We start from the raw sequence: 19,636 nt of genomic DNA on the forward strand, positions 1-19,636 counted from the left end.
TCTCTTTTTCCACTGGCTCATTCCAGCAGTCAGCTGGAGAAGAAAGGGGTAACAGGTGCTGGTGGTGACAGAAAATTGCAAGGGCTTCGCTGTGGTTAACTCCCACAAAGCATCTGCTGCCTACTGAGGCTGGCCGAGCTCATGCTCTTAGGAGAGCGCCTCCTCGCGGCATGAAAAAAGGCCTCATTAGGTGCCTGTTCCTGCTAAAACACTCCCAGCAGAACTTGGTGTGCCAGGAAAGATGAACATTTAGATGTCTGCATCCTACTGGATTGTATCTTATTCTTAGATGGAAACTTGGTGTTGGAGGCAGAAATTGCCTTTTTGTTCTGTGTTTGCAGAGTACCAACCACACTGAGAACCGATTCCATCATTTGTCACAGGGGGAGCAAGTGGCAGCACTGAAAACAGAGCAGTGGGATGCTGCTTTCCATCTTGCTGTTCATCTCTCACTATTCATTTCAGTACCTCTGTGATTCTTCACCTACATGCATGCAGCCAGTGCAATAGTAGAAGTCATCACCTTTGACTTAAGAGTCTTTCTGCCAGCCAAATAGTTGTAAGCTCTTAATATACAAGAAGGTTTCACTTGAACTTAGCTGCCACAATCCAATTTGGTCGATTTCAGTAAGGTTTAAATTGCTGTTCCTGCTCTTTCTACACTAACAGCCTCAGAACAGTATGTTAGGATGATGTAGACAACATGTCTGAGAGAGATTTTCAATTGGACGTGTTAAAATCTTCCCTTTTTGCCTCTAAAAATGTCCCAGCAAGAGAAAATTACTAGTTGCAGACACGTGTTTCTGTCATATCTATCAGCAACCAAGCTAAGCTGATTTACAGCCTTGGACACTAACCATCACTCTACTTTCAGGTTGCTGAGGACTTGATATATAAGGATGCCAAAAGCTAGGATGCTCCCAGAATAGAATTATGTTTTAGGATTCAGCATAGTTAAAGTGGAACATTAAGGTGAAAAAGCAAAAAGTTGAGCATACTTACAGTGGAGTGCAACAACACACTGCAAAGAAAGTAAGTCACCTAAATGTTACATAAGAGAAGATCTCTTGTATTTATTGAAGATGGGGGGCAGAGCAAAAGACAGGACTGAGAGTTAACCAGCTGTGTAGAGGACAGGAAAAAGAAGTGCATTTTTCCCCAGCTTGAAAGCTATGTTATATGTGTTCAATGGCTGCCCAAACTGAAACAGGCTTTCTGTGTAATGAATGCTTGCCTTTGATGTTTCTTAAGAACAACTAGTCTAGGGCACTGACCACCATAAACCTCTTAAATTTCGAGTGCTATTTTTATGGCCTCTTTATGATTGGAGTAACCTCAACTTAAGGGATTACAGGGGTTACTTCATGTCTTTGTAGCCAAATGCATTCTGGTAAAGATCAGATTGATCTGAAGTCAACTGTTATCTTTAGCTTTGATTGTTAATCATTCCCAGGACCTTTGTTCTTTGATTGAACACTAGGGAATCTTAAATGCAGGGTATGTTAATTAGTACCTGGCTTATCAGCAAGATGTGCATTATCAAATACAAGAAATATATCCCTGATATTGTTAGGAAAATTACCTGAAAGTAAATTTAAAATAATAGGATTCATCTGATGATTCCCACAATGTGTTCTGGTTTGGTTTTTAGTGTTTGCAATTGTTTTATAGTGGATGTATTTAAAAAGGAAGCAAGTAGGGTGCTCTATTTCAGAAAGAATGAATGTTCTCTAAGTAAAAGAATTCACAGCCTAGACTGAAGCATTTAGACAAATTAAAGTCAAATGAACGGGTTAATAATATATTTGCCAGGTTATTCAGTATCAGTCTATAGTAGAAATGATGCAGATAGATGCTGCTTTCATAGAAAATAGCATGTCACAGCTGATCATTAGCAAACATCAGAAAACACAGTAGTGATTGCTTACTTTTGTACTAAACCTCTACACAGCTTTGCAATGAAAAATATGATTATGCAGAGTGTACCTTGAAGAGAATTAAGTGCCATGTCATGAGAACTTTAATAGCGTTAATAACTACTTAGTGCCTGTGTACAGCTCTGCCCAATGTCAGACTGTCTCATGGTACCCTGGTGTACCTGGGCCTGCCCAGTTATCAGCTGTCTGAGGTTCACCTTTTCCTGAATTGCTTCACACGTTTTACTTCTGAAGAAGAAGGATGCAAGATCCCCAGTGCTGTTCTTATGCTGTCCAAGCCTAGGTGTGTGCCCAGAGGAAGTCGTGGGTGGCAAAGGATGAGCATGATTAGGTAACAAGTCATCTGGCCCCCAGAAAAGCTCATATTAATCTGACATATCTATTTTTAAGTGTTCTTCTTCCTGTGGTTGCTTCCTTCAGTCAAAAAGGTCTCAGATAATTTTTTCCTTTAATACTCTCCAGTTCAAAGTATTTGGTCTGGGAAAAGATCTACACCAAGAAATTGTCCTGATATATTAAGTTACCGAAAGCAAAAATGTTAAATATTAAATTTGAATCATATGGTAAGTTCATCCTCTGCCTTCACAGTCTGTTACAGGGAAAGATCACACAATCACAGAACAATTGAGGTTGAAAAGACTTCTGGAAGTCATGTGGTCCAACCCACTGACCAGGCAGGGCCACCTAGAGCCAGTTGCCCAGGAATGTGTCTAGATGGGTTTTGAATATGTCCAAAGATGGAGATTCCACAACCTCTCCGGTCACCATCACCATCAAAAAAGTGTTTTCTGATGTTCAGAGAGAACCTCCTATGTTTTGGTTTGTGCCCATTGCCTCTGGTCCTGTCACTAGACACCACTGAAAAGAGCCTGGCTCCATTCTCTTTAGGTATCTACATACACTGATAAGACCTGCTCCTCCTAAGCCTTTTCTTCTCCAGACTGAACAGTCCCAGCTCTCTCAGTCTTTCTTTGTAGGAGATGTGCTCCAATCCATTAATCGACTTAATGCCCATTGCTGGACTCTCCAGTGTTTCCGTATCTCTCTTCTACTGGGGAGCCCAGATCTGGACACAGCACTCCAGGTGTGGCCTTATCAGTACTGAGTAGAGGGGAAGGGTCACCTCCCAATGCTTTGCCTAATGCAGCACAGGATACCATTCACTCTTCTTTGCTGGCTCCTGTTCAGCTTGGTGTCTACCAGGACCCCCAGATGCTTTTTTCCAAGCTGCTCTTCAGCTAGGTGTCCCCCAGCTAGTGCCTTGGAACTTTGCACTTACCCTTATTGAACTTGAGGTTCCTATGAGCCTATTTCTCCAGCCTGTCAGGGTCCCTCTGAATGACAACAATATCAGCCACTCTTCCAGTTTTGCTGAGGGTATATTCTGCCCCATCCGCCAGATCATTAATGGAGAGTTAAATGGGATTGGACCCAATAGTGACCCCTTGGGTAAACAACTAATTACTGGTGGTTTACCAGTAATTAGTAAATTGCAGAGTACCGACCACACTGGGAACTTAGTCCATCATTTCTGAGTCTTTGGCATTAGGGTGATGAATGAGAGTGAAAATTTCAGTAACAGAATTGTCACAGGGGGAGCAAATGGCAGCACTGACAACAGAGCAGTGACATCCTACCTTCCCATCTTGCTGTTCATTACTCACTATGACTTTGTTCCACAGATGACCACACTCTGGGCCTAGCCATTTAGCCGATTTTCAGTCCACTTCACTGTTTACTTATTCAGCCCATACTTCATCAGCTTTTCTGTGTGGATCTTCTGGGAGACAGTGCCAACAACTGAAGTCAAAGTAGACAATATCACTGCCTCAACAATCATCTACCAAGACAGTCATTTAATCATAGAGGGTTATCAGGTTGCTCAAGCATGGCTTCTCTTGGTGAAGCCATGCTGACTGCTCCTGATTACATTCCATCAGCAACTTGTCAAATCTTACCCAGGCTCGATTCAATTTTCTTTCAAAAGCATTGGTAAAACCCCTTCCTTCACTAAGTATAGCTGGATCAGGCCCTTTACTAAAGACATTTAATTTTCTTGTGTTCAGTTATGTTGTCAAATCTTCTGTGCCATTGCTCTGTTCTCCACAAGACCCCTGTGAGTTATTCTAGTCTCAATGGCAAATATCCAGTGAGAAAATTTCTAATCTGCCTTTCATTTACTTAAGAGACTCTATCTTGGGTCACTATGTATTTTAGGCAGTTTTGTCACCCAAGAGATGGAAGGGTTCCAGCCTCACAGTTAAATATGTAATTAGGCAACTCTTAAAACTTGGTTACCCCCAGTTCACCTGGGGAGTAAAGAATAGTTCTTAACTAAGAAGTGTTTTGAAGTCCATAGTATTATGACCAAGAGGTAGGAATAGGATCTATACAATCTATACCTTCAATGGGATTGAATTCTGTGGGTTATTTATATACTTTTTTGAAAGAGGAACTCTATGTAATGAACAAAAATCTCATTTTACAAGGCCCTTGCTTCTTGTGTGGGTCTAAGATCTGTGTGATGGAAACATACACAGGTCATGATAAGCTTTTCAGAAATTCCTGTTAGTAACAGAAGCAGATGGGACTTCTACCTCACTGCCAAAGCAATCCGCAGACTGTATTAACATTCACTTTCTGAGAGCTAACCCTATTGGCAGCTCACCACAGAGAGATTATTAGATCAGATAAGTCTAGGTGAGTGTAAACTCTTAACAGTTTACTTCTGACAAATGGACTTAGTCTGTCCTTGACCTAACTACAGCTGTTACAGTGGTAGCTACTACTGCCACTCCACTTTGTGGTTTTATCTTGCTGCTCAACCCTTCAGTAATATCTGAATGTCTTACAAAATATGCAAACACTAACAAAGGCCTGAGTGGATTTAAAACTCCCACTGACAGCATTTAAAATACTTCTCTGGCGTTGCAGTTTTGGCTGCTTACTGCTCAAGAACCAAAATCATTTATTGCCTTTGAGTACAAGCTCCATAGATCATTATAATCATTCTCAAGTGTTCCAGCAAGACCATGTGAGAATACATAATAAGGACATTTTCTACCAGGTTTGGGGGGGATTTTGTCACTTAAAAACTATTAAAATAGAGCCTTTTAACCAAAGGTACCTGAGGCCCGATAAATAGTGTTCTAGTTTAAAAGAAGCTAAAATTAAAGTTTTCTTCTGGTCTTTTAACTCATAGCTGAGGTCAATCCGATTTGAGACCTGAAGAAGTCTTGAGGATGCTTTTCTGTAGGGAATTCTGAGGCCATGATAAAAATGCTCATTTTTATGTGTTTTTTTTAACCTGTGTAACCAAAATGTATACACTGGTGCAATATTTGCATTGGCTATGGCAAAGAGTGCACCTCTTTGCAGTGCTGCTAGGATGTCCTGCATGACTGGCTCATTTGAATTGTAGCTAGAGCAGGTGTTGGTTTTCTGATGCTTCTGCCTTTGTTGTGCATTTATTTTGCTCTTCCTTCTTTTTCTACCCTGCTCCTCTTTGCAGGTTTGTGCATATCAAAAATAGGCATTGGGAGAGAAGAGCCAGAACCAGTCAGCAAAGGCTATTTCCCATCTTGAAGCTAATGCTAATGCAAGTGCCAGCCATTGCCTTCTTGCCCGGTATTGCAGATCAGCTGCACAATTTGAACAGTTAATTAAACTGTTGAACTGTGTTCTACCTTGCTAGCAGCAGCCTCCTCTGGAGGAGCAATATCTTGTCCTAACTGGTCTGCAAAAACATAAAGTTTGGTGCCTGGAACATAGTTTAACCAGAAACTTGGAGATAACTGGAGCTTTATGTTCTAAAGAATAGGAAGAATTCCAGAAATGTGGCCCTGGTATGTGAAAGCCCCAGGAAGTAAATGACCTGAGCACATGCACCAACTTACTGCCTGGTTTTGGACTTGGCAGTGGTAAGTATAAATAAATAAATAAATAAACTGAAATGTTCCTCACTGGTTACCAAGAGCAGTGTAAGTTCTGCTCAGATTAGAAATGAATAAAATTCCTCTTGCCTGCTGTTTACCCTCAGCTCCAGGAAAGTCTCCAAGGTGTAATTATTCAGGCCTTTCTTGTGTGAGCTGAATAAACTAAAGCTGCTTGCACTCCCAGAGTGGGAAGAGCATGCAGATACCTGCAGCGCTGTGAGGTAGGCCCCGTACTGACCAGAGACTGAACAGGGGCAGGGGCAAGGGAAGCTGAGAAACACAGCATAGAGCAATGCCAGCAAGCACAGGCAGACAGTCACAGAGAGTTGGCTAACAGCTTTTCTTTTAGTCAAAGCAATTCCTTTGCTGCTTATTAAATTGATTAGAATTGATTGCTATTTAACAAAGTTATTGCTTTGATCTTAGGCTCAATACAAAGGAAATAAAATAGGGAAAGTTATTATGAGATAAAATGAAACACTGGAGCTCAATGAAAATGCAAAGGCTTCTTTTCTCCTAGTGCTTGCTTGATTTACACATAGTTCATTGAGATTCAATGAGATAGCCACTGTGCCTATTTATTTAATTCATTATTTATAATGAATTTAAATCATCCTAGCTCTTCTCTATCCAGGTCCTCAAGCTGTGTTTACAAGGTGGCACTGAAGAGCAGAGAGTAAGGGCCCATGGTTTCCTCTGTTGCAAGCAGTATGAGAACCAACGATTCCCCACACCTCAATTCAAAACCCTTTAGCTCTGCTTGGGTAGATAGGACTCCAGAACAGCCATATGCCCATGTGGCCTTCCTCTGCCTCTTATCCACCAAATCCTCCCTGCTGGCGGCCATATCAGAGTTCTTCACCACAGGTTTCCCATCTGTACTTAGGGGTAAAAGCATTTCCTTGTGTGGTGAGAATTAAATCACTGACACCTAAAAGTAGAACTTAAGAGTTCCTGCTTAAATCAGAACAAGATTTAATACGAATGATGTTTTTAACATGGAAATAAAATTAGCGAAAAGTTGACATATACATACATAATTAGGGTTCGTTAGAATGTGGACAGCATTGTCACAGGCTTCAGATTTTAAAGGAAATTCCAATTTCTAAAGGCTTCACTCTGACATTTGATGCACAGAGTCGTAGAATCACAGAAAAGTTAGTGTTGGAAAGGACCTTAAGATCATCTAGTTCCAACCCCCTGCCATGGACAGGGATGCCTCACCCTAGACCGTGTCACCCAAGGCTTTATCCAGCCTGGCCTTGAACACTGTTAGAGATGGAGCATTTACCACATCTTTGGGGAACCTATTCCAGTGCCTTACCACCATAATTACTGTTACAGCCTGAGGAGCAGTAAACATCATCCAGAAGCTTCATGTGGATGTGCCAAATAAATTTTCCATCAACTGGCACATGCAGACCAATAATAGAAGTTCTCAACCAAGCAAGAGATGGAGAAGATGAAAGATAAATATTACTAGCATATGAATCAAATCTGTGTTTCCAATAGACAGCTGTAATTCTAACTCTGTGAGTATCAACTAAAGATGTAGTAGATCAAAGTTACCTTCAAGCAAGTTACAGCCCAACAAACTAGATACAAAGTATTTCAGCTGTGAGTTTCACCCTCAGCTTACATCTGCCTTTCAAGATAATTCAACTTTAAGGGAAAAAAAGTATTTGCCAGAGATTTTAGTTTTCTCCCAAATTAGAAGAGAACAGACCACAAGTTTGATCAGAGTCAGACAAAAGGGCATAATGACCCCAGAACATGTACATATGCATCAGGAAGTCTAGGATGTAGGAAATATGACTGGATTCTTTGGAAAAAAATAGCTGCATTGCTCAACTGCACATTCCCAGAGAGAGAGGGACTCAAGCCATACACAAAACTTGAGAACAAAGTTTTTAGTCATAGATTACTGCTGAAAGCAGAGATGGTCCAACTACTTGTGCTCATCTATCAGTCACCAAGTAATGTTGTTTGCAATGGTTTTCACCCAGTCTCTCAGGTTTTTATATAGAGAGAGCCATTGCTGCTGAAAGAACAGAAAACTACTTCATAATATAGTTTATGGCTGTTGTTAGCATCTGAGTAATTGATGATTTCTAAAAAGACAACTTCAAAAATTAATCTGAAGAGGCTCTAAGTAGCAGCTGGGACTCCAGTTATTAGCTGCTTTACTGTCCAACTCTTCATGACTGTCCTGGGTTCAGGAGAAGGCTCAGGAGGGCACTCTGAGAATGTTCTTAGGTCTCTGCAAAAGTTTGTCTCAAATTTGTTTAGCTCAGAGGCTTGAGTTTCCATACTGCCCCTGTATAATGTGCAGACTTAAAGGATACAGCACACTAATGTTTCACCTTTCTAGAGACCTGTTTTTAGAAGAAGACAAATTTGAGACTTTGGCCTGAGGGCTAAATCCAAAGGGGAACTGAATTAGAACCAGGGGGACCTCACAGTCCTGGGTAGGGTGTTTGAGGCTCCCCAGATAATGTCATGGAGCAGAAGAAAGTGGGACTGGCTTCACCAGAAATGTTCATACATTTCCTTCAGTGACTTGTCCACATGAAACACTTGGTCAGGACAGTAGCCAGCATCAACCTGACAAGTTCAGTGCACCACTTTCTCTTCTCTACTATCTCTGGTCTAGCCAACAGTTAATCTTTTTAAAAAAATCACAACTTCAACAGGCAAGACAGAAAGCCAGAGTATTACACAGCCAACAGGGCAGGGTGGTAAGAATTTGACCATTTTTCTGCAGAGGAGGGCTCAACTTCTAGACTCTTCCCCTCACCCTGAGCGGCATGGAGGAGTTCCTCTCTGCTACTTCTTCCTTGTCACACTTTTCTTTTGCTCTGGCTTGTGTCCTCCCTGAGCTGCAGTGGTTGGTATCTGCTATGCCACCATGGAGCACATCCTCCCTGCCTTCTCTGACCTTGATGTCACCTTTGCTGTTTCTAACTTTTTTGCTCCTCCTCTCTGTGGCATTTTCTTCCTTTCTTAGGTGCCACCAGCTTGGGTGACGGGCTCAGCTGCATCCTGCTGTGGGTCCATTGCGGAGTTGGTTGGCACCAACTGTGTCCAGCATAGGGTAACCCCAGCCTCTGCTCAGAGACCACACCTGCATCCCCACACCACACTCTCTAGTATCAAACCCTTGACATCTACAAACCAAGTGCAGCACCACAATGAGCCCCTGAGCAGCACCATACAGGCTGCTATGAAGAAAATTAACTCCATTCCAGCCAAACACAGTCTGTCACATAACCGAAACAGTTTTCCTCTTTGGTCCTAACAAAAGTAACTTTTGAAGGTATCTCCAGAACATCTTAGTAACAAGTGCAAATACCTATGGAGGTTAAAAACCCTGAAGGTTAAGAAGGAATTGGCAAGCAGAGGGAACAGAGATGAACCCCACTCTTGCAGACCCAGAACGAGGCACCAAAATTCAGCTTCAGTCCTTTCTGGGTCTTGGTCTGACATGACTCTGTAGATGGAGTGCTTAGTCATTAATGGATGTTATATACAATATGACCAACAAAACACAAGGCAGTGGTATTTGCCAGCCCAGCAAAGGTTAGGGCAGAGGTTCTTGCAGGTAAGACTCAAAAATGGTGGCAGAACTGAGGGGGGGAAAGTGAGTTCTGCTCAGTTTCATCTGGTGGATGCTGCATTGTTGGAAGGAAACCAGGGCACCCGCCTAACTCCCCAGGGCCTCTGCACTAGCAGGCTGCGCTGCTGGAGTGGGAGGCTTTGGTACAATGTTTGAGCTACAGATGGACTGTGTCTGTGTTAGATGCACAATCCTGATGCCCTATGGAAACTTCTGCTTGTTACAGTCATTCTAGCTTCTTTCTGGGAGCTTGAAAAGCTTTGTAGTTATTAGCAAAACAAGTTCCCTAGAGAGGAAGGATGCGAATGTGCAAAAGTCTAACTAAAAATGAAATGTCATTCTTCTCTGCGGGTAAAATGGAAAGTTATTACTCTCTGTGCTCCTGGAGGATGCATTTCTGAAAAGATAATTTTCTGAATTGTCTTAAAGGCTTGCAAATAAATTGCTCAGTTTCAGGTTTTATTATAGTTCTGAGGTTCAGTAGGAAGCTGTTAAAACATTTGAGCAATGCTGATTACACATTTGAGCAAACCTAGTGGAATTCAGGTTCCAAATCAAAGTCATATAAACATTACTCTTACTCAGCTTTCACAAAACAAGCAAAATAAGAACACTAGCTTTTGCTTTGACATTATGGACCGTATTCAGAGGGAATGAACTGCTGTTCTCTAGAGACAATGAAGAGAGTAAGACCCATCCAAAGAGTGATTTGCTGAGCCTATCACTTGCTTTGTGGAAACTCTTCTAGACCCAGCTAACAGGTAATACTCAGCACAGGAATACAGCTGTGATTGAGGCTGCCTTGTATGGCCCTTCCTACTTGGTTCCCTTTAGAGGATGGCCAGATGCCAGGTGAAGGAAAGGACAATTAGTCCATTACAAAACAAGGACAAAGAAAAGGCTTGCTCAGCATGTGGGCAAACAACCATTCCCCTAAGTTGTCATTTAGTTCTCCTCATCAGTGGATGTTTTCTGCAAACATGATCACCCGCTCTCCTATTTTGCAGACAAGGAAGTGGAGTTACAAAGGTTAAATAGTTGCAGAAGAACCTTCACACTGCACAGCATTGCAATGGCAAAGCCAGGAGAACAGTCTCCATAATTTCCAGCTGTTAGAGCCTAAGGCTGGTGGCTTACTCCTGAAAATTCCAAACTTATGCCTCATGGTGAGCCTTACGAAATGCAGCCGCTGGGTTTTGGTACAGGCTGTGATCTACAGATGTCATGTCTGGTTTATCCGCAAGACCTGTCACCTGAGATTTGCTGTTACCTCTCCACATTGCAGACATATATTCCCAACTCCTGCCAGTGTTATCAGATATACCAGAGCTTGGTGCATGAGCCTCTTGACTTCCAATAGCTGGTTTCAAAATATTGCAAGTCTGACACACTACATTATTATTTCTCCTCTGCTTTCATATCTAGGTTCTAAAAATAACAACAGAAAACAGTAACCACTTGTTGCTAGTCAGTCACTACCAGTGCTAGAGCTCAGGGAAGTGTCAATTGTGCAGAAGTCCCCACTGGGCAGAACCTCTGTTGCATTTAACTCTAGTACCAAGGAGTGTGGGCGGTGTGGGTATGGGAAGACATGACAAATGGGGTTGAAAGCCAAGACAGGCTCTCAGGCTGCCAACTTCCCAGAAATCCCAGCATAAAGGGGAGAGTCATTCATCCAAGTGTAACTGTCTACCCGATTTCAGGGTGTGCTTCCCTTTTACTAAAGACCTTTCATATACATAGAACATACTGTGACTTTTGCCCTAAACTATGAGCTGGAGACCTGGACAACTAGCACAGATAAATCCCTAACAGGCAATAGCTGTTTCAACCTTCCCTTTAGTTTCCTTTATCACTTTTTGACTGCACCATCAGCTTGCATTCCAAATCCCAAAGCATCACTGTTGGCCTGAAGAAGAGCCTTTTGGCAGTGCCTCTGTGCTGCAGATGGCTCTTCCACATTTGTTCTAAACATCAGGAGCTCCCTCAAACTCTAGGTCTTACAGTCAGCACTTCCATCTTTCCTCACAGAAGTATTTGGCTCCAAGCTTCCAGTCTCTGTACTATATCTATACTGCTAAATAATAATAGGACTAAGACTGAGGCCAAATGACCTCAGTCACAGTGGGTCACATCCACACTGCACAGACTTGACCCTGCATGTTCTCTGGGGCCATGTAATGCTTTGTGCTCTCAAGACATTACTAGGACAAGGGGATGGTGTTTATATCAAAATGCCTGAAAATCATGGGACTTAAACACATGATGTGATTTCAGGAGAGTGATAATTTTATAGCAAGTGCATGTGAAATCCGTGTCATGCAGCATGGCATAGGGGCATACAGGAGTGTCTGAGGAAGCAAGGCTTGCTGGAGTGTGTCAAGGGACTGAGGAGGGAGTCAGACACTGCACAGTGTCTTCCATCCTGCCTGTGGGGGCTGGTCTCTGGAGCAACATCTTCCCTTAGCCACACAGACTGCCAACTGGCATAGCCTAGCCACAGCAGGGAGTAACCTGCCAACTGTTATGGTCAATTATTGTCCAGTGCTTAAGCTCACTACTGGATGTTGTTTTGTTTAGCTATATGCACGCAGTCTTATACCCAAACCCAGAAAAAAGAGCTGTGTCTCAGCAAGAGAGAGACTAGCCCTAGAAGTGCAGATAACCTTGCTACTCCAAGAGCCCAAATCTCATGGATATTTTTGCCCTTACATTCTCCCTTCCTCAATTTCCTACTAGCAAAAAGTTGATAATAGCAAATCAGGGATGGGGCAATCAGTTCACTACAGTCCGCAGAGCCTGTCCAGAAAGCACCAGTTCTGCTTTCAGAGGGGACTCAAAGAGCACACAGGAAATACTACTGCAAACCCTACTGTGAATAGCAAGGGCACATGAGTCTGGGCCCTGTCTCTGTGATGCTGTTATAAACTACAGATGCACAAAGGGCATGAGGCAGTAACCTGGATTCATCCCACCACACTTCAAGCATGTTAACTTGAGTCAAACAAGTTACAACTTGAATCAAACAAGTTCCAAGTGTAGTCACCCCCGGCTTCTACTGCTAATGGAAAGAAATGAAAGAAGTTTGTAAGATCCACCTAAAACCTCAATTAAGTTAGTTATCTGCAGTGGAAAAGGATGAACCTAGAAGTGAAGTGTTGATTTTGCAATTGAAATTACCTTCTCAGGTTGTTTTTCTAAGAAGGGTGGTAGCTGAATGATGCAGAGCCAGCAGCATGCTGAACACAAACGTGCCAGTGTATATGGCCCTACAAAGGGAACTGGCAGCAGAGAGGCTATTTTAAAAAAATAAAGAAACAGATTAGATTTTTTTTCCAGCAAAATGTAAAAGGCAATCAAAGAAAAGCATGTGAAAGTTTCCTACACAATCCCATTTTCCATATATTGAAAAACTATTAGGAATTGCAGACAAGGAAGACATTTACAAAACCCAGTGCTGACCTTGTGAGAAAATAAATACATAAATAAATAAATAAGTTACTGAGTAACATTGGCATAAAAGTTTCTAGCCATCCTGTACTGAAGAAGAGGCCCACCTCAAAGCAGAGCTAAGTAGGTTGCTCTGCTTCAGGTTGTCACAGATTTCTTCACCTGGTGTCACTTATAAAAAGACCAAAAGAGGGTATTGGTATTAACAGTGAATAATATATATGGATGTTCCCTGTCATCTTCTTTTTGATACTGTTCTTACAAAAAGGCTTCTGGGAAACAACAGAAACCTTTTCAGATGCCGTCTCCACTGAAGTGGGACGCCAAGCAGCAACCAGCTGTGAGAACCACCAGTGAGGCAGAGCAGCGTTTTGGGTGCAATGACTTTTTAGGTGTTTCTTTTTCTCCAAATGCTCTCAACAGATTTGTGATGGAATAAAGAAATGATTTACAACAAGATAATGAGGGAAGAATAATAAAAAACCTCCTTTAATAACCATAATAATAATTTGTTAGGAAAAATATCAAGTTACTCAGTTTGTTTCAGAATATATGGAAATGTCTTCAGGGTGCCTGTTAAAGAATCTGCTTATCTATTCAAAGATTAGCTGCAGAAAAATATCCTTGTTTGAGATCAGTAGTGCAAGACCTCCATCACCCATGACATCACAACTCAACAAGGGCAGGATTGTGTTTCTAGACACCATAAGCTAAATGTGCCCTTTTTACTCTTAGTCATATATTGAGTGAAAATACAAACATTAATATAAATTCCTCTCTAAAGAAAGACTCTGACCTCATGGCTCTCTTACCGTCTAGATCCTGGCTATCAAAACAGTACCTGTGCACAGACCCAGGAACAAAAAGAAGCTGTAAACCTATTCCAGGAAGCAGGTACACACTGCAAAGAGAAATCTCCAGGTAGTGTTGAGTAGACAAGATAAATTGTGTGCTGTTAATGCCATGGGTACATGCCCTATAGGGAGAGAGTGCTTGGAGAAGGGCTCTGGGGAGATCTAACCAGCATAAGAGTGCTGCTGGGAGCGATCATAAGCCAGGCCAAGTCAGAGCAGCACTGAGGCTACTTTCATGCTTGCTAGGAGAACATCAACACCCTGGGAATCACAGAAGCTGTGCTCTTTATGCATGTTAGGTTCCTCTACCGAGTACAACTCGGCCTGATGCCCAGGCCTTAGGTTTTCATCCTCCTAGGCAGCTTGTTTTCTTACCTTTAGAGACACAGCACTTGCAGTGCTACCTATATACAGCACAGGAAGGATGCTTTGGTAACGCACAAAGCTGCCACATACCAGGAACTAACTACCAAGACAAAAATATTCAGTGACAAACCAGCAACCTTCAGAAATGCTGGAGGAAGGTCATTTGCAGCATGACTGTGTTCAGTCTGATTCCAGACCTCAGACCAGCTGCAGTTCTGGGTACAAAGACTGAAGCTGGCCAGAAATTTTATTTCAGAACTTTTTTTTCAACAGACAGTATGCAATTTATGTGAAAGATTTGTGTGACCTGAAGGAAAACCAGAGTGTGCTGCGGCAAAATAATTCCTGAGTAAAGCTCTTAAAAAAAATAGTATTTTTTCTTTGGAAAGCCAAACTAAAGATGAACTTGGCTAAGGTGAAAAACTGACAGTTCCCTGGAGTTCAGTCACTGTGAATGAAAAACACCTACTGAATTTTATCAATTTTATTTCCTAGTAGCATTTCCCATGGAGGGAAAAGAAATTCTTACCATGTCTTAGTTGGCATTCATGTCCCCAGCAGTCTTCTGGTCCTGTTCTCCCCACTGTAGCCCCTTTTTCTCGTCTCTTTTTACATCTAAGATTGCCACATAAACCTGAAGTAAGAGACTTAAGTGGGGGCTTTCCTCTGAGAAGCCATGTGTGACCAAAAGTAATACTGAAAACAGCATTAAAAATGAAGAAAAGTACTTGCTTTGGTCCACATTTGTTACATGGTGCTTCTCTGTTATCAATAGTCACCCTGCTAAACTGTCCTAAGCTATGTTACCTAATTGCATCCAGAAACATTGCAGCTCCCCAGGTTCCTGGTGCATACATGTAACTGCCATTTCTGGAATTACCATTTTCAGGATCTGTGAAGGCATTCTGGCACAGCTTCGTTTCTCAAAAGTGTAAGTACAGGGAACTACAAGTTTTTTTTCAAGGATTCAAACAGCAAAAGCTAGCTGAAATAGGAAGGATTTAAAGATCTCCAGCAGTTTAAAATATGCAAAAACTTTAAAAGTGCCAACAGGGCTAAATATTTTTAAGATGACAAAACACACATAGAGCATCTTAAATAGTTTGGAAAACTACCTGAATTTGGAAGAGCAATGTAATAGAATACATGTCCCTTTTAACAATGTTTCCGTGGATGAACAAGTGGGTAACTTAATGAAACATTACACAAATCTCATGATCTTTCAAGTGGTCAATCTCTTTTAGTAGTATCTGCAGTATCACATCCTGACTGAGGTCAGGTCCCCATGGGCATGCCCCTCCTTACTCTTTCCTCAGTAAAGCATCTACCATCTAATACCAAACTAAAAGTGAATGCTTTCTCAGTGGCATTAGTGAAAAGTATTTGCTCATGCCATGGGTCTTGAAAAATCAAACTGGATCAATCCTACAAAGCCAAGACCCCTTCCTCAGGAGCAGGGTAAGAGACATGCAGGGGTAAAGCCTGTTCTTGTTGCAAGCAGTACGAGTTAGATCTACAGCATTGGAGACTACACCCCGACAGCAACACTGAGGAAGGATAAAGCTCTAGAGCATAGCATCGGAGCAGTAACACTTGGTATCACCTTCCCCCACAGAATTCCTTATGCAAGGTCCAAGACAAAGCCTAGCCTTGAACATATTAATAATCATTTTTTCAACAAGATTTTATCATCCTGATTTTCCAAATTTTTTTTCTTTTCCCCTCAGTTGTGATTTTCTCTATCAAGGAGGGAATAGAGCAAAAACCAAGACATTAATTTTCTGTTACTCAGGAGAGAACTATGTCTTTAAATGTGCTTTCATTTAATTCTAATACCAAGCACTACCAGAAGAATTACCTAGCTTAGTACTGGGAAGGTGCTGCATCAGATAGCAAAATGTTAGTAAATCCACGCAATAGAAACAAGTGGGATGAATCTCATCAGTTCCCAGTGGCAGAATGTCAAATGGAAACAAGCCAGCAAAGATCAAAGCACATTTAGGGTGATGAGGTTTTAGTTAAAGGATGTTGAAGCTCTGTGATGATGTGCCCTGAAAAGGTTTGTGCAGCCACTCAGAACATACCTGAAAAAGATACATAGCAAGCAGGGACTAGCAGAGGCTTTGGGGCACTAAAGTAAATTTCCTTTAAATGATCATGTGAGAATCAGAAGACTATCCTGTGACTTGTAACTGCACCACCCATCACTGAAAAACAGTGAAAAATAATTCAGAGCAACAAAAATCTGACTGAATCTGTATGTTTGAAAGTAATTGCTCACATGTCAGAGGGGACACACACAGAGGACAGGCTTGGAATAGCAGAGGTGAAAAACCAAAACTGCAAATTGCTTTTTAGCCCCTAGACTACAACCTTCTCAGTTACCAACATTATTGATAAATATTTTGACAGCTCTACAGTATGATTGATAGATTTCAAAGGGGAGATAGCAAGCCCCTATCATTAGATGAGCCAGAGCTCACAAACAAGGCAGCAGTCAGCAAATCATGCTGTAAGAAGCTCACCAACCAACTTCTGCACTTTGTGACAGCCATGGCAGAGCTGAGAAATTCAAGTGACTGATTTCACAGGCACAAGAGGAGAGGTCCCTGAGGAGGTTTGTATTGGGAACACTGCTCTAACCCTTTTTTCCTTTCTCTCTTTTTCTAGTGGAGGAGAAAAGATGGAAAGAAGTAAAAAAAAACAACTCAGGCAGCTATAACCGACTCCATAGTGGAGGCTGGTGATGAGAACCTGCCGACAGCAAAGCGTTTGAAGACATCTATTGAAACGGAGAGGAGGAGGCTAACAGAGAAGTAAAAGGAAGTTTGAGGTGTGAAAATTTGCATGTCTGTGTATTTATACAGATGATATTAGTGAGATCTAAAAAGAAAGAGCGGAAGCTGGAAATTCCTGCACACTGTTCAGAATATCGCACATTCCCAAACATCATTCTGTGTGTGAGGTTTTGACACCTTTAGCATCTCCAGCAGGCAAGCAATGTGCCATAAGTATTGGAAACTGCTAAAGATCTTGTCAACTGACTAAGAGAAAATGACAGCTGTTTTTTTTTTTATTAAACATTATGTAAAACACTAACACATAGGCCTGCCATGTTAAATCCTCCCTCGGGGTACTTGGCCTCACATGTGTAAGCCTAAAGCAGCTTTTGCTGGAAGCAAATGAAGCTGCAAATCTATCCTGCAACTACGTCTGAAAGCTAAAATACTAATGAGGCTCTAGCAGATGCTGAAAAGTGCTACAGCAATCATCTGGCTGCTTGGCCCCTCTTCCATTCAGGATATGTTTTGGATGTTATGAATTTATGCAATTGTGAAAAGGTGTCAGGAAAAGCTCAGGGGACTTGCCTGCAGCAGGGCAAATTTTCTGAAGAAAGAGTCCTGATGCACTGGTGATACAGCAAGAGGGGTGGTATTGGGATGCCTCCAATCACTCACAGGTTTGGAGCTAGCAGAGAGGGAAGAGGAAAAGGGGTAGTGATCTCAGGCACTCAGGTAGTGAAAATGGCACTAGGAGACCCACTGCAGTAGAGAAGAAGAAGGTAGGAGGAATACCATAGCTCATTCTTTAGAGTAGAAGGACAATACAGAGAGGTTAAAGTCAGACATGAAGGGAAGGAACAGCAACAAAGTTTCCCACACATTCACAGAGAAACTGTGATCCCAGTCACCTATAGAGGTGTTGGGGGAAAGGGCACAGGCCCCTTCTGGGAAACACCCATGAATGGTCAGGACAACCTGCCCCAGACAACTTACCAGAAGTCTGCAGGATCTCCAGGCATTCCTTTGATAAGAAAGGGGAAGTCTTACCCCTATTCCTTATTTGCCACAACAGTGTTTATGCAGGGCCACAAACAGCAGCAACAGAGGTAGAAGAAAATCTCACTCTCCCCCTTTAAAATCCCCATCTTAAGCCATAACAGTAATAGTAACATGTATTTTTCATCAACAGCTCTCAAAATATTTTATGGAAGGAAAATAACCACTTATTCTCAGTTCACAGAACCAGGCATGAATTAGTAACAGACTTTCCTAAAGCCAGAGAAGAAATGAGGGAACTGCAGAAGGGCTGTGTTTGGGAACTACCAGGTCTCCTTCCTCTTCAAACAGGGAAGAGGCTAGGACTCAAGAAAAGACCCCCTCTACTTCCACTTGTTTTCATGCCAGTTTGCATATCAGAAATGACCAAATGTGGCAAAAGCAAAGCCAAACTAAATACATATTGGGTTTGATATCAAGGATACAACTTTTGCAGAGGACTTATACTACCGCTTTGCTGAGAAAATATTTGAATGGAGTGGAACCAATTGGCAATTGTCATGTGTTATTTGCAAGTGAATACACCAGATCTTTTACTGCACTGAGAAAACAAATAATCAGACCCCCAAATTCATGTACTTTCCCTTTAGAAAAAGCCACATTGTGTTGTTACATCAGCAATTGAAATATGACAGGGTGCTTGTGTTTATACTCAGAGAAGTCATATACAGATTCCATCTGTTCAACATTTGGAGCAAATTTGCAGTGATTACTCAGGCTGAAAATTGCTTTGGAGCTTTGTCTGCTGTTGCTTCATTTGAAATAAATCACCGATGCGGTGCCTCACTTCTGAACACAGACATGCAAGTCAAAATGAGAAGACAGCAGCAGAACTTTGGCTATTCTGACTTGCAAGACATTCAGGTGTTGTTGACAGTTGCAGGGTGGTTTTCACATAGGCTTTGGAGAAACCCAAGAAGAGCTGAAGCTGCTGCTGAATTAATTTTCTGGAGCTTTGTCTTTGCAAACTAAGACTCATTCCTCTTTGGACAAAGTCCATCCCATGCCATGGGCTCTGAGACAGAGCCATCGGTAGCGAATGGCACATGACAGAGTTGCAGCTACTTTGTTGTGACTTCCCCGTAGTCTGATAGAGGTATTAGTTAAACTGAGGCACAAATAATTGCCAGCCATTCCAGCTCATACACTCCAGACTTACATCCAAGCTTTGAAGTAGCAACCTCTCTCGAAACAGGACAAAGCCAAGACTCTAGACTCAACCATAATAAAGAGAATTGAGAAACTTTGGAGTTTGCTCCAGCTTTGCTGATTGGGCTCTAAATCAGAGCAATAGAGATGAATTCCAGACTCCATCCTTGATATGGCCAAAGAGGAAACCAGAAAGCAGAAAAATTAATTTCAGTCATTCAAATGCAGTTGAATATACTCAGCTGCAACTTCAGGGAGAAATTAGAGAGGAAGAATTTAGCTGATTGGATTTTGAGCCAGAAACAACTCCTATTAAAGTGCCAGATGTTCAACAGTAGTCACAAATAAGAAGGGTTAAGCCCTACATCACCATTATCCAATCCTTCAAAATCCTTGACTGATGGGAGGCTTTTTATGTGAAGGTAGGCTATTCTTCCAATACTCTGCCTAGCTTGAGAGATCAAGTGGAGTAAGCAAGATGGCTAGCTAC

The 19,636-nt window shown here is 41.9% G+C and overlaps 1 long non-coding RNA gene across 1 annotated transcript; it reads left to right on the forward strand.

Moving 5' to 3' along the window:
* The first annotated feature begins 530 nt into the window (after nucleotides 1-530).
* Nucleotides 531-19,027, forward strand: LOC134173843 (uncharacterized). Its single transcript, XR_009968414.1, has 4 exons — nucleotides 531-559; nucleotides 875-1,032; nucleotides 5,753-5,857; nucleotides 16,829-19,027. It is a non-coding gene; the product is annotated as an uncharacterized LOC134173843 (long non-coding RNA).
* The last annotated feature ends 609 nt before the right edge of the window (nucleotides 19,028-19,636 follow it).

The sequence above is a fragment of the Pezoporus occidentalis genome, unplaced genomic scaffold, assembly GCF_034315485.1.
Source record: "Pezoporus occidentalis ecotype Australia unplaced genomic scaffold, CSIRO_AGI_Poc_V1 ctg115, whole genome shotgun sequence".
NCBI lineage: Eukaryota > Metazoa > Chordata > Aves > Psittaciformes > Psittacidae > Pezoporus > Pezoporus occidentalis.